This window comes from Capsicum annuum, chromosome 3 (assembly GCF_002878395.1).
Source record: "Capsicum annuum cultivar UCD-10X-F1 chromosome 3, UCD10Xv1.1, whole genome shotgun sequence".
Classification (NCBI taxonomy): Eukaryota; Viridiplantae; Streptophyta; class Magnoliopsida; order Solanales; family Solanaceae; genus Capsicum; species Capsicum annuum.
This window is the reverse complement of record NC_061113.1, coordinates 99,195,092-99,209,649: the sequence shown is the minus strand read 5'-3', so window position 1 is coordinate 99,209,649 and position 14,558 is coordinate 99,195,092.

Here is a 14,558-nt window from a genome sequence, read left to right as displayed (position 1 = left end):
TTCACCCCATATTTTGCTAAAGCTGGTCGAAACACTTTCTTGTAAAACTGAGATCCTCCATCGCTTATAATAGTGCGTGGTACACCAAAGCAAGAGAAGATGATCTTTTTAAGAAAAGAAACAACTCTCTTTCCTTTATTATTTGACAAGGAAATAGCTTTGACCCATTTCAAGACATAGTCAACAGCTACTAAAATATACTTCATCCCATATGAGATTACAAAAGGACCCATGAAATCGATGCCCCAGACATCAAACAATTCTACTTCAAGCATCTTAGTCAAAGGCACCTAATATCTTTTGGAGATTGACCCCTGCCTCTCACATTGGTCATATTTTAGTATTAACTCGTGGGAATCCTTGAACAATGTTGGCTAATAGTAACCTCTCTGTAACACTTTTTGAGCCGTTTAGACACCTGCATGGTGATCTCTAACTGGGAAAGCATGACATGCTTCCAATATGCATAATACCTCCACTTCCGGCACGTATCTCCTTATAATATTAACCGTACATCTCCAAAAAAGATATGGCTCATCCTAGAAGTAATCTGTCACATTATGTAGGAACTTCTTTCTTTGATAGAAGGAAAAATTTTCTAGGATGACCTCACTCACAACATAATTTGTAAAATCAGCATACCAAGGCAATTTCTTTATAGCAGCAACCAGGATCTCTTCATTAGGGAAGGAATCATTTATCTTTATTTCATTATTAATTGCATGCTTACCTTACATTCTAGACAGATGATCTACAACCTAGTTTTTACACCCTTTCCGATCTTTGACTTCAAAGTCAAATTCTTGTAGTAGCAACACCCATCTAATCAGCCTTGGTTTTGCATCCTTCCCAGCCATCAAATACCTCAAAGCTGCATGGTCAGTGTGAAACACCACCTTAGTCCCAAGCAGATAAGCCCTAAATTTCTCAAAAGCATATACTATAGCCAAAAGTTCTTGCTCAGTGATGATGTAGTTCTTTTGCACTCTATTCAGTGCGTTGTTGGCATAATATATTGGATGAAACAATTTTTCCTTCTTTTATCCCAATACATCTCCAAGGGGAACACCACTTGCATCACACATGATCTCAAACGGTTTTGACCAGTCGGGTTCAACAATAATAGGGGCCTCAACCATTTGTTTTAAGGCATTCAAATACCTTCAAGCAATCATCATTGAAGAAAAACTTTAGTTCATTCTCCAAAAGTTTGCAAAGTGGATTTGGGACCTTCCATAAATCTTTTATCAATCTTTGATAGAAGACAGCATGTCCAAGAAAACTACATACCCCCTACACTGAAATGGGAGGTGGTAGTTTCTCAAAAACTTCCACCTTGGCTCGATCAACTTCTATCCCTTTTTCTAAAATTTTGTGACCGAGAACGATGCCCTCTTTATGATAAAATGGCATTTTTCCTAGTTAAGCTCCAAATTGAATTCAACACATCATTGCAAGGCTATACTCAGGTTTGCTAAACACACCTCAAATAAATCTCCCACCATAGAAAAATTGACCATGAATACCTCCATGGTGTTCTCCACCATATCTAAGAAGATAAACATCATGCACCCCTGAAAAGTGGTGGGTGCATTGCATAGCCCAAATGGCATCCTTTTAAATGCAAAGGTGTCATATGGAAATGTGAATGTCTTCTTCTCCTGATATTCAGGAGCAATATAGATTTGGTTGTATCTAGAATAACCATAAAAAAGGCAATATCATCCCCTTCTGTCCAATCTATCAAGCATTTGGTCCATAAAGGGCATAGGTAAATGGTCTTTCAAAGTGCATGAATTTAGGTTGTGGTAATCCATCAAAACTCTCCACCCAGTCATAGGCTTTAGTGGAATCAACTCATTCTTTTCATTTGCAACTACAATCATGCCCCCTTTTATGGGCACACATTGAATAGGGCTCACTCATTTGCTGTCACAAGTAGGGTAAACCACTCCTACATCCAACCACTTAATAATGTCCTTCATAACCACCGCTTGCACTGTGGGTTTAGATTGCGATGATGCTCTACGGTTGGAATACAATCTTTCTCAAGTTGTATTTTATGCATGCAGATGCTAGGGAAAATGCCAATAATATGTGCGATGGTCCATCCTATAGATCACTTGTGCCTTTAAAGTACTGAAATAAGTGTGTTTACCTATTTCTTACCCAAATTATCCATAATAATAACATTTAGCGTGTTTTTGTTGCCCAAAAACACATACCATAAGTGCCCAAGCAGTTCTTTTAATTCCAACACTGATGGATCCTCAATGGATGACTTGGCTGGTATTATTGGTCAATTACAAGGTCAAGGTATATATTTTTAAGAGAATAAGGATATGAACCCATTCTTGACAAGGAACAAACTATCTCTTTATACACCTCAATGCCTTTACCATCAAAGTTCATCAGAACTGTGGCTAAAGGCTCGACAACAAGTTGCTTCTCTATTGACACCTCCTGTTCGTCCTCATAATACACATAAACTAGTAAGAACACACTCATTTCTTCCTTCTGCTTCATTGATTTACACATATCAAACCGTACCAGTTCATCATTCATCCTGAATATGAGCTTATTCGCTCTCAAATCAATCAAGAAACTTTTGGTTGTAAGGAAAGGTTGACCCAATATTATGGGCACCTCAAAGTCCACCTTGCTATCTAGAATGATGAAGTTTGTAGGGAAAATGAAGTTGTCTACCTTCACCAACACATTATATAAAATGCCAACAGGTCATTTTACTGACCTATCTGCCATCGCGAATTGCATGTTGGTGGGTGTGGGATTTCCCAGACCCACCTTTCTATATACGGACATTGGCATCAAATTAATACATGCTCCCAGATCACATAATGCCTTGGCAAATTCCACTTGGGTCTCGCTTCTTCTGCACCAAGGTCCTTATAGAAACAGCACTACATTGATGGAGATTATCCTTCAATTCATAGCTCACTGGTCTTTTCTTAGTTACAAGGTCCTTCATGAATTTAGCATATCCTGGCATTTGTTCGAGTGCCTCCACCAATGGTGCATTTATTGTCAACTGCTTGAGCATTGCTATGAATTTGCTGAATTTTGCATCATCAATTTTCTTCTTCAATCGCTGAGGAAAGGGAGGTGGTGGTCTTGGAATAGTTTTCAATACTACCTCCTTTTTCTTTTATTTCTCTTTTTTTGTGGAGCATCCATAGGATTATCCAGCTTCTTAGACTCCACTGGACCTCCTTCTTCCAGTTTATCATCAACTACCTTATCAACTACATATTTGCCCATAAAAGGGCTAGGTAACATGTTACCACTTATAGTGGTAATTGCCAAACATGAGCCATCATTCTATGGATTTTGGACCCTATCATTTGGTAACATTCCGCTCTTTCTATGGTTGAATGCTGCAGAGAATTGGCTCATCTACTGCTCCAACTGTTTGAATATGGTGGAGTATGAGTTTACCAATAGACTAATAGATGATAGATCAGTCTTCATAGTAGTCACAACAGAGTTGGTAGCTTCCACTCCATTCATTAACTTAGCAATCATGTCCTTCATGGACATCTTTTTAGAACTTGTTGTAGCATCCTCACGGTTTCCAGGAGGGATATAGAGACCACTCATATCATTGTTATTTCTCTAATTTCCCTGCTCCCTATCTTTATAACCAGGCTTATCATAATAATTCTGACCTTGATTCCCTTGGCCATTTCCTCAGAAACCCCCTGATTATTAACATAGTTTGCCTTTTTTTCTGCATCAGCATCAACTCTGTCCTGAGATCCCACAGATTTCATCAGTCTTTCCTGATAGTAATTGCTTGGTTTGCAAGTCTATCTATATTTTAAGATGAGCCATGTCATGGTCACACTCTTCATCTTTTCTGTGTTGTTCCACAGTAATACCCCCCAGACACAGTGGGGTTAGCTATAACCCAGTCTCTAGTATGCCATGCCCAACTTTGTTTGGTCATTCTTTCTAGCATCTCTAAATCCTCTGGGAATGTAAGATCAATAAATGAACCACCAGCAGTATTATCTACAATTGGCTTTGTCACAGACTTAAGAGTCCTGTACAAAGTCTCCATCAAGTGTATGTCCATCATATTGTGGTTCGAACACTATTTCAACTTCTTTTTGAATCCTTCCTAGGTGTCATGTAAGGCTTCTGTTGGGAGCCTTATAAAGGTGTTGATCGCATCCCTCAACTGTAACCTTATGGAAGGCGAAAGAACTTTCTAGGAAAGCTCCTTTCAAGTGCCTCCAGTTGGTTATAGAATTGGGTGTCAGCTCATTTAGCCATAAAATTGCCTCCCCATACAGATATAATGGAAGAAATCTCAATCGGATAGAATTTTGGCCCACTCCTGGGTTATCAAAAGACTTACAGATGGTAAAAAAATTCACCAGATATAAGTTTGGGTCATCCCAAGAAAGGCCACCAAATACTCCTTTCAGATTGAAGAGTTGAATCATAGTACTCGTAATGTTTAATTTAGCCCCAGGTACCAACGGTGGAGAAATGATTACACTCGTTGCACCTTCTCCATCCATTCCATCATCATCATCATTGAGGTCATATTGGACCGGCTGGTACTATCGCCTTTCTAGGAATGGATGGTTCCTATTAACATTATGCCGTACTGGTGCAGCTACTTTCTCTACACACCTTGGGTTACCAGGATTTACTAACTCCTTATCTCCGAAATCTTCATCCTCAGGATTTTGATGTCGTGCTTGTTGAGCTATATTTTGAACATTCATATGAGCTCTAGTTAAGGCTGCTATTCTGCCAACCTTTTGTTGTTCTGCCATTCTTCCAATTCGTTGTGGTTCCGGATTAAGTGGTAATAATGGTTCTCCAAAACATCTGGTTCTTGGAATACGCTACAAAAATCCGCAATAATCAAAAACAACAAATAAACATAAAACTAGGAAACTTGACTAAAAATCAATTAGCGCACCCAACTTTAATTTACAACCGTATTCCCCAGCAATGGCGCCATTTTTTATAATGCCCAAACTACACCTCTCTAATGAGAATGTAAGCGATCAATGTCAATAGAAAACCCAACTAGATTGGGGTCGAATCAAACAGGGAATACGGTGTGAACGTAAGTCATTTGCAATTTAATTAACTGATAGGTGGATGTTTCCTGAAATGGGGTTTTTAGTTTAGCAAGTAATTGTTGGTCACTTTAGTGACAGTGTTCGTAATCAAGTGTTTATGGAAAAACTAGAATTATGTTTACTAGGGGTTTTGGTACTTAACAGACGCTAATAGTGGTTCAAGATTCTCACAGTAGGTAGGACAACAAGTTATCATTATTGAAGTTATGCCTAAATTTCTCTCAACCTACTTAAGCATTTAATTACCTAATCCCCTCAGACTTAGGGAATTTATATTCATGACCAGATTTTCCTCAGGTTAAACAACCATGTTACAACGTCAATTATTAAACGGAAGTTTTTAGTGCTTCCAAGTCCCTGTGAATAATTCACTTCCCTCTATATTTGATTTCTTTCTCAAAAAAATCAAAGCAGTTGTTATCTATCATTTGCAACCAATAGATGATACCTAAAACCTCAGAATTATCAAGGAGTCCTACTACCTTTTGAATCTTGAACACTCAGCACCTTATCAAGACTTAACCCTAGATCCTATAATTCAGGCTAAAGGAATTTAGCTGCTCATGATGTAATAATCGAAACAACTAGTAATATTCATGATTTGAAAGATAAAGTTACCACAAGATGAATAGAAACTAGAGATTCTCATATTAGATCACAATAGTAATCCCAAAATAATAATAATGATCTCATCAAAGTAATTACTTGTTCAAGTCAAGAAACAAGAGAGAGAAACTATCAAAATATGTGTCTCCAAAAGATGTTCGGAACTCCCTAGAAAAACCTCCACAAGACTTTAAATAGTTCAGCCTAAATAAGGAAACAAAATTATAGAGTTTAACAATCCCTCAAATTAGGTGACGACATTCATAAAAACCTATTAGGAGGCTGACGACTTATCACAAATATTGGTAGCTCCACTTTTCTTTTGATACTCGCTGCTTTAGGCTGATGACAATTTGTTATGACCTATCAACTTTTTGATGACTTATAATGAATATCATCAAGTCTCTACCTTAGCTCTTATGTTCTGCCTTAGGCTGACGATAATTTTGACAACCTATCAGCTCCTTGACAGCTTATCCCAAAATGTCATCACAACTCTTAACTCAGGTGCATTCTCTGTCTGAGACAGACGATAAAGCTGATAACTTATCACAGGGCTGATGACTTATCAGAAATGTTGTCAGCCACACTTCTCTTCAAAGTACTTCAGATTTCAAATCCTTTACTTCCATCCTTGTTGGTTTTCTTGTATCAAAGTTTCTACTGCAAAATCAAACATAAAAAAATCAAAAATAACAAAAGTTGCTTAATACTTTGCAATTATTCTTAGTTAAAAGCCTCAAATGTATTAGAATTAGCTCACATATCAACTATGACATATATCTATAGCTTTGCCTTAATATTAAACTTATAGCCTTAGATAAAATAAGCATAGAATAGTCTTTCCCCAACATGAAACATTTACTTACTCTATTTAAACAATCGTTTATCACCAATTTCATTACATAAGGAGAGGTCACTGAAAGGTTAGAACATAAGGACCTAAAGCATGAAAGAATACTATACACATCTTTGACACTTAACTAAGGCTTGAGGAATAGAGTATCAAATGCATGAATTCATTATAGATATCAAAACTAAGTACATACATGTCATAATCTAAATTTCACTAGTCATTAAGGGTGTACCATGAGTACCTGGAACTGAACATTCTGTAAACCATGAGTACATGAGTCATGAGCTACATGACCTAAGTTTGGAGTTCATAATTTCATGAAATATGATTTGTACTATTGCATAGATTGGAAATCCTCATACTTTGAAATTAAAGCCTACACAATTATATAGAAAGATCATGAAGATGAGCTATGATCATAGAGATACTTGTAAGGCTTTAGTAGATGTCGTGCTAACTGAAGTACGATACTTTGCATTGAGATGTAAATGGGTTGGGCATTTTCATCCCCAACTAATGTTCTAAAATACACTAGCATTCCTACTAGAATTTGAGAGCCTGACTTGGTTCCTTGTTCTATCATCTGCCCCTTAGCTTTAATCATTCATTCTAAGTTCGCAGACCCCTTTAATAAACTCTAAACTTATCTACAACCATTCCTCTTTAGGGTCCCAAGGTATAACAATACACATATATAATAAACTCGCCCTGAAAAACTACACCTGAAAATGTAAAATCCACTGCTAATACTTCTTTCTGAGATAGAACCCTTAACTTTTTACAACCCCAACAATCATCATATAATAACTTAAATACTAACTTACTTAGAATCTTTAGGAGTATCACGATACCCTGAGTTCACATGATCTAGAATTTTAAATTTAGATTCTAACACTTAACATGGATATTCCTAAAATTTTAATGAACTATACTAACTTCATTCTTGAACATTCCCTTAATATATATAACCCTCAACTTTCTTTAGCTTCAGAAAAAATAATCACGTACTTACATCCTTCTTGAAAGCATACCCATATTCAACAACCTATAGCCCATAACTTTGCTGGTAAGAACACCATATACTACATAAATAGCCTTACCCACACTTAGCAAATTAAGGCTACTATCAAGAACATGTACTGTAAAAACTTAGAAATAATACAATCTTATATCACCATGGGTACACCTATAAATCACACCCACACCATAACACTTAATTACAAATAAATAAACTTAAATTCTTATAGGCACTGTTTCAGGCCTCCTGGTTCACTTATCGTACAACTATCCCTATGGATACACAATCTGCTAAATCCAGATAATCATTATTCTCGATTTACTGTTGTTAAAACTTCAAGCTTTATTCTTTTAACTCTAGGTCATATACTCTCGTAGGATTTTGAGAAGAGATCTGAAAGCACATCTGACTTTTTCTTAATGCATCATTTATCATGACCATGAATGAAATATTACATACTTTGGAACATCAATACACTAGTAAGGTACTTTGCAAGCCAACATGTAATCCCGTAACTGTCTGTATCGATAGCTTAAGAAAACACTATCTATAGGAATTTTAACTTCACTATTTCTGGTACCTTTAGAGTAAGGAAGAGTTGACATGAATGGAGCTTGATGAGAGTCTATATAAGTTTCTTAGAGAACCTTTCTACAAAATAATCTGAGACATGAAAGAAGGGAAACACTTTGTAAATGCCCAGTAGCCACTCAAAGAAAAGTAAAGACATCTCCGTACCATTCTGTAAGACTCTACTAGACATGGCTTCATCGAAATCCTTGGACATTTGAACCTTGTGCTCTGATACCTAGTTTTTCACTCACCGAGGTTACCCCTAGTCATAACACAGTTCTTAGAACCATATGTGATCCCAAGATAACCCATTACTGACATAGTGCTTGAGCAATAAATTTAAATTGTATAAAAACTAAATTTATTGAGAGAAAACATAATCATGAGAAAGTTTGAATAAATGGAATACTGATAAATCTTACAAAATGATAAAATTGAGGAAAGAAACTTAAATTAAAGGTAATGACTTTGACAGACTATTTATGAAGCCTCTATTATACTGACTGTAGATAGCTGGGACATACCTTTAACTACAACTAATCAATACATATGAATAATAACAATATAGTGCATGAACTATAATTGATTGAAGTCCCCCAATAAAGAGAACTGATTACCTACTGGTTGGAAGCTACAAACTATCAGATTATGATATGTGGGCTATAACTGGTACGTATATTATAAAACAATGTAGCCATATAGACGTATACGTGGTCAGTACTTCAAAAATGTACTGAGTAAGTAGGGGTGAATACAATAAGTAAGGCTGAATAGATACATAATCTTAAAACATACATGTTAAGTGCAAGTAGACACACCAAGAGAGTAAAATCAACTAAAAGTTGAAGTACCTTAAAGCATGTGTAAAAAACATAATCTGGTAAATTGATGAATTACTACACTTAGTTTCTTAAAATCCCTACTTTTGTAGAATATGTAAAACTGAAGTTAGGAAGCGGTAAAAACATGATTATTGTCAGTAAATCTCATGTAAAGCTGAACATGCTATAAAACTGAACTGAGGATCATGTAGGATGTTGATCAAGAAAATGTGAACACATAAAACTAAGAAGGCAATACCTAGTATCACATGTATTGACATGATCTAAATAACATGAATGTTCTATAAAACAAACTGAATAATTATTGATATATTATTACTTAGTCAAGTAAACCTAAATTAAGATAAATTGAATATTGATTGAAACTGTGGGAGATCATGTAACCGACCTAAACTATGTGAGCTATCTTGGAGTCCAACATCTGACCCATTTTGATGAGGGTTGTTCCATCCTTTCCATCAGAGTAGAACTTGAACTAGAGTGATCACTATACTGAGCCAATATTGGGGATGGGGAAACACTCTTCGGTGAGGCCCCTATACCTATGTTGGCATGTAGTTTTGGGGAAAATAGGATGCGCTGAAATATAGTTCCCACTCGATGCTAAATTAAACTCCCAACTAAAGGACACTAAAATAATAACTGGTGCATGCACTGATAACTAATAAGCTAAGGTCATGGTATTTTGAAAATAACAGTGCATACATATTCTTAAGTAATTATAAACCTGTCAAGTGATAGTGCTTTGTATAAGCATAACAAACTATGTATAACAATAAAATCATTGGCTGACTGACTTTTAATTTGAAAAGTCTAAAATAACAAGTGAACACATATGTATCAGGTGTGTTCATAAACCACAAGCACTGAATGATTTCTAAAATACGATAACAACTCATAAAAAAATAATATAAAGTCATAATTTAGAGACACAAAACATTGGAATGTTCAATACATGAGTATAATACATAGATTTAAGCATGGGGACGTATTAAACTTAAGAAAATAAAAATTTCTCATAAAAATAATGAAATTTAAGGCAAAGCATCAAACTTGCAGTTCAAAACAAGAATAAGTACAATTATTATGCCCTTTAGTCCCTTAAATCACTGGATAATTCTATGCTTTAAACACATAAGGACTTGGGAATGAACCATAACTTAAAACATATAATTCAACTTTAAATCAAAGAAAAATTGGTTTCATTGAAAATTTAACTCAATTATCTATAATTTGGTGGGTATTGAGCTTCAAAATTCTACAATTATCAAATGTTATATATGTTCAAAGACGAACTTTATAGAATCGAACACCAAAATTTGGCCGAATCAAAGGCTCTTAGATCAACATTGCTCTAAGTGATTCCTATGAAGATTTTTTACCTCATAAGCACTCTTAACACTAGGATAATGATCGTGACACATTTAATCTAATATATATCATGGGATTAGTGTTGACATGCGTAGGAACAATGGTTCAAAGTCTAGCCTACAAATGTGGAGTGTTACATTATCTCTCCCTTGGAATCATTCTTCCTCAAATGATCGATAGGAACTTGTTAAAGTATTAGAAGTACATAATAATGTACACATGAAATGATTTATAATGAAGGATGTTGCTGAGCTAAAACACTAAAAACTTCAATCTTGAAACTGATTTTTGAGCTGATTTGACTCTATTGACTATAAGGAGGTAATTTATGTTGAGAGTTTAGAACTCTATTATAATGTTCATGATACAATCATACATATTGAACTGCAAAGTGATAGCTAATGCAATAAAATATCAGGAGTTACTAAGGATGGAATAAAGTATGTAGCTTCTCATTAGGAATCGTCCCTCAACAAAATACTTTGAGGAATAAAAAGAAAAGGACTTCATAGCATCGCCAAGTACATTATGTAATCACAAATTATGAGATAACGAGAAAAAGGTAGTACAAGGGGTATCACAAATTTTTGAGCTTTAATACTTGGAAAATGGAGATCATGGACTAAACACTTATGATCTGACTCATGGACTAAATAGTTGAATTTGAAACATAATGCACGAACTAAACTGAATTCACAAATTTCTTGTATTTAAATAGATTACCTGATGAAATATATATATATATTCATGAAACTTCAGATAGTAAGACTAGATGGAAAGATGGAAAGTCAGAAGAGCTTATCTCTCTGATTGCTAATCTAATTTGCTGGCTATATGGATTGAATTATGCTGAAAGCTTATACTCAACTAGAGTATTTATTCAACACTCTTTCTAAAAAGTTCTAATAACATTAGGGAGAAAAGAATCTTGGGCATGGTCTAAATAAGATATCTGAATAAGGAATCACAACATGTCTATAACTCTAGAACATAGAACATAGGCCTATAAACATAATCTAGGATGGAATTACTAAGTCTTAGGCATTGCAACTGCTAGATTTCAAGCTTAGCCACACTTCTAAAACACTTCTTCAACTATACTTGTCCTCTTAAATACTATGCTCATTTTATTCAACCACTCCAGCCAAAGTCTGAGTTGAACTACCTTCTCTCACCATGTTCAAGCCTAACATAAAATTACAAGGTATACCACATAACACCACAATACTAGTATAAACCTCAAATTTAATACCCCATACGTGTTTCACAACTCTCATCTCAAGAATAATTCTACTTACCACTTCAACAACTAAATTCAACCTCTTACTAGGAATTCACTCACATAATTCATTCATCAACTTATATACCAACATGATATTCAAGCCTATCATTATAACCCCACATGATCTTCTACGCAAATAATCCACCAAAGCATCTTTCCCATATTCTTTAATACTTCTATCAAACAACTTCCATGCACTATCCCTATGAATACACACATAATTTTTTTTCAATTGACCATGATATATACCAAAAGCTTTTCCTCAATATTCAATTTATAGCCTTTGATAAAACAAGAATACAACAATTTTTCCCCAATAATAAAAATTTACTTACTCCATCTAAATAATCATTCATCATCATTATTATTCCATATGAAGAGGTAATCTTGGGTGTATTTGTATGCCTATGCACCATAATTTATCCATATTTTAGCTAAGTTTAGTGAACAAAGTGTCTAGTTTCTTATGTTTTTACTGTACTTCTATGTAATTGAGCTAACTGATGTGATTAGCATGATTTCAGGTATTAATGAGGTAGATGAAGACATAATGGGACTATGGAATGTGAATGGAATATGACACAAGAGAGAGTAGCAATCTGGACCGAATGTGGCGCCTAGAAACTTTGTCCAAGACTAATTTGTCATTTATAATTAGTTCAGGGACTTATAAGGAAATTATGAGAGAAGAGATTATTAAAAGACTTAATTGCTGAATTTTTATTCATTATTGATTATTCTGTATTATTCTGGGAGAGGACATAAGGCGGATTAGCTTGAGGAGAGATCGAGAAACATTTTTCTCTCTTGTTTTCAGTATTCACACACCAAGATCATTTTCTAGTTTTTGGTATGATGAATATATTTATGATGCTTTTTGTTTTATTCATGAGTATCTAAGTTTATTAGTTAGGGTTATAGAAGCCTTGTAACATACAATCTATTACTTTGGGTTTTGAATTCATTATGCATTAATTTGTTTACATTATACTCTCTTTGTTTATTTTGAATTCTCGTGGTTGCAAACATAGAGGATGTGCCTTAAAACACAACTTGTTCAAGAGAAAGGTTGTTGTTCGAAAAACAGAGTAGTGACAAGAATATAGGATTTCCAATCCCTATTTCATATGTTAATGCCTTAGCAGGATTAACTACTTGGAGATTTCGGATTGCTTCTGGTAAACGCTTTTGATTCGAGAGAACTAAAGTGAATTAGTGCTTGATGGTTGAGAAACACTAGGATTATGTTATTACATACAATATGTTTCTCGATAATCATGATGCATGTATGAATTCGTAAAGTCCATAGTTAGAAAGTATTGAAAACTATAAGGTGGACACAACCCTAGCTTGCTATTTCTCTGAATTTGAATACTACTACACATATTTCATCTTGTTAAACTAAAATCATTAATTTGTGAACTGAATCAAATCCTCTCTATTCATTTTATAGAAACAAATGATTAAAAGTCAACTAATCTACATAAAACTTAATTAGCACCATATTCCCTATAGGATTCGACCCTAACCTAGTTGGATTATATATTTGATGACGACCACTTACTCTCTCATAAGAGAGGTATAATTTGCATGTATCAAGAGGTCACATAAATGCTAGAATATAAGAAGCTAAAGCATGAAAGAATACTATGTATAACTTTGACACTTAACTAACGCCTAGAGAATAGAGTATAAAAATTATTAATTCATTAGAGATATCTAAACTAAGGGCATACATGTCATAATATGAACTTTGCTTGTCATTAATGGTTTACCATGAGTACCTAAAACTAAACATTCTATAAAGCTTGAGTACATGAGTCATGAGCTCATTGACCTAAGTGTGGAGTTCATAAATTCATAAATGATGATTCGTACTATTTCATGGACTGGAACTCCTCAACTAGGAACTTGAAGTGTACATGATTCTATAGAAAGTGCATGAAGATAAGCTATGATCATAGAGCTGACTTGCATGGCTTAAGTAGATGTTGTGATAAGTGAAGTACTAAATTTTGCACTGAGATGAGAATGGGTTGGTCATCTTCTTCCCCTAGTGATGTTTTATATTACACTGGCAACCCTACTAATATCTGAGAGCCCGACTTAGTTCCTTGTTCTATCATCTCCCGTTTAGCTTTAACCCATCATTCTAAGTCTATAGACCCCTTTAATAAACTCTAAACTTAACTATATCCATTCTAAACTAGGGTTTGATGTATAGCAATACACATAAATAATAAACTCACCCTGAAAAACTATACCCAAAAATGTAAAACTCACTGCTAATACTTCTTTCTGTGATAGAACCCTAAACTTTCTATAGCCCCAAAAATCATCATATAATAACTTAAACACTGACTAACTTAGAATCATCAGGAGTATTACCATACCCTAAGTTCACACCATCTAGAATTTCAAACATACATTCTAACACTTAACATGGATATTCCCTAACTTTTAATGAATAATAGTAACTTTCTTCTTGAACAATACCTTAATATATATTATCCATAACTTTCTTTATCTTCTGTAATCATCGTCACATACTTACACCCTTTTCGACAACATAGATATCATCAACAACCTATATCTCATAACTTAGTTGGTAAGAACAGTATATATGAAAAACCCTAGGAATAGGACCCTTGCAAAATTTCCTAATTTTTGGACTTACTAGGCTCTGCACGACTCAAGGGTAACAATCATACACTTGAATACGACTTGTAGGATGGATTGAGGGTAAAGTCATACCCCTGGAAATGTGTTTAAATTAGTTATTTCTCAAGGTATGACACGTAAAGTTATAATTCATATTAGAAGATATGAGTGGTGCAAGGCAAGTCGTATGGTTGCTGATTGATATATCTTATGAAGTCTATCTAAG